The sequence below is a fragment of the Myzus persicae genome, unplaced genomic scaffold (genome assembly GCF_001856785.1).
Source record: "Myzus persicae strain clone G006 unplaced genomic scaffold, MPER_G0061.0, whole genome shotgun sequence".
Lineage (NCBI taxonomy): Eukaryota > Metazoa > Arthropoda > Insecta > Hemiptera > Aphididae > Myzus > Myzus persicae.
The window spans coordinates 50,807-52,557 of record NW_019103932.1 but is presented as its reverse complement, the minus strand read 5'-3'; the positions used below and the strand labels follow the sequence as shown (position 1 = coordinate 52,557).

At 34.1% G+C, this 1,751-nt stretch overlaps 1 non-coding gene across 1 annotated transcript; it reads left to right on the top strand.

Moving 5' to 3' along the window:
• Nucleotides 1-1,000: 1,000 nt before the first annotated feature.
• Trnar-acg lies at nt 1,001-1,073 on the top strand. Its single transcript has one exon. It is a non-coding gene; the product is annotated as a tRNA-Arg (tRNA).
• The last annotated feature ends 678 nt before the right edge of the window (nt 1,074-1,751 follow it).

Here is a 1,751-nt window from a genome sequence, read left to right as displayed (position 1 = left end):
AAACGTTCCTAAATTATCTACATCAAGTTGATTGAAACAGATAAAGATGCTTCATGCAATTTTTTCTTTTCATCAGTTTTCAATAATATGTTGAATAACATTGAAATAATATAAGATATTGTCCTACATTGCTTCTCTAAAAGAGTACTAATCTTTTAGCAATTGAAATTTCTCCGGTAACAATACATTTGTTAATATTCGGCATGATAGGACTTTGGCAAGGTACCACATGTTCTTTGTAAATTTTTTTTTACATACGTTAAAAAAAAAATTCCAAAAAAATGGATGCCAAACAGAAATAAACCAATGATTTGTATACCATCACTGTAACCACAAAAACAAAAAAAATAATTAAATAATATAAACATTTTTTTTTCTGTTTTTAAAAATGTCCAGACGGTCCGAACCCCAAGATCATCATATTTAGCCATACACAAGACAATTTTTTCCAAACACTAACGTTTTGTCTCATGGATTTGTACACAAATGCACACTATAATGCGTACAAGTATAAAAACCGTACAATAAATAAACAATTATTCACAACATGTGTACAATTTTACAACAGACCAAAGCACCTCGAGTCATGTTCCAGCAAAATGCAAAACACAAGACGACTGACGAGTCAGTCACGATTGTTTATCGTTAAGCAAAACGCAATTTGAATTTTGATTAATTGATATCACGAGGAATGATAACATCCGTATTTTGTAAACATTGCCCGACCTACATAATGTGGCGACCGGGCTATGTGCTATTTATTCTGTACCATCGATTAAATATGAGTAAGTAAAAATATATTAATTAGTCGATGCTGGTACAGAGTTATAGGCTATTCAGTTTTTCCCATTTGCGGTTTAAGTGATTATTAAAATAATGAACAATGACTGTTATCTCGGGGGGCCGATGTCCACTATCATTATAGGACATCGTGGAACTAACCAACCGAGTTACTTGAAACGCGTTTATATGTTCACGTTTTGCCACGTCAACACACCGAGGCCTTGTGGCGCAACGGATAACGCGTCTGACTACGGATCAGAAGATTCCAGGTTCGAATCCTGGCAAGGTCGGAATAATTTTTTGCACTTTTTTTCAGGTCGATATCCATTTGTATCCTTCCGCCGATGGAGGCTCATTGTAATTTTTATCTCAAACAATATACACGAACGATTTTCAATATCATATTTTAGTATTAATCGAACACGTTTACCACCAATAAAGGATAATGTAGTTATTATCCCAAGTTGTTTGTTAGTTTGTTTGTCATCCGGTGAGAGCAGTGTTTGAATTGGAAAACAATTGTAGGGGGAGGGGGTGCAAAAATGTAAAATTAATTTGCGTAGTAACGTCCTGAACATTCAAATGTTTTATTGATTAACCCTTGTATGACAAAATATTTTTTAAAAAGAAATATTCCAATATTCCATCACCCGTCAATTCAATCACCTAATCCATTATGTGAGTATACATTATTTAAGACTTTTTTCTGTTGAGATTTCCCACATGCAGGTACATGCTAGTTGGGAAGGGAGACGATCTGTGCTGTTTCTATACCACATGAGCATCTGGAACACAAGGTCAAACAGACAAATACAGGTAATGTTTGGAAAAAAGATTAATCGAATAAGAAATACCATTGTAAGTACTCGGCACCCCTCGCCCAAAAATGACCTTCCCCCTTTTAGACTGAAAATGATAAAAAAGTTTCCTCTTTTCTTCTTAAAATTATTGCATTCTTTTTGAGTACT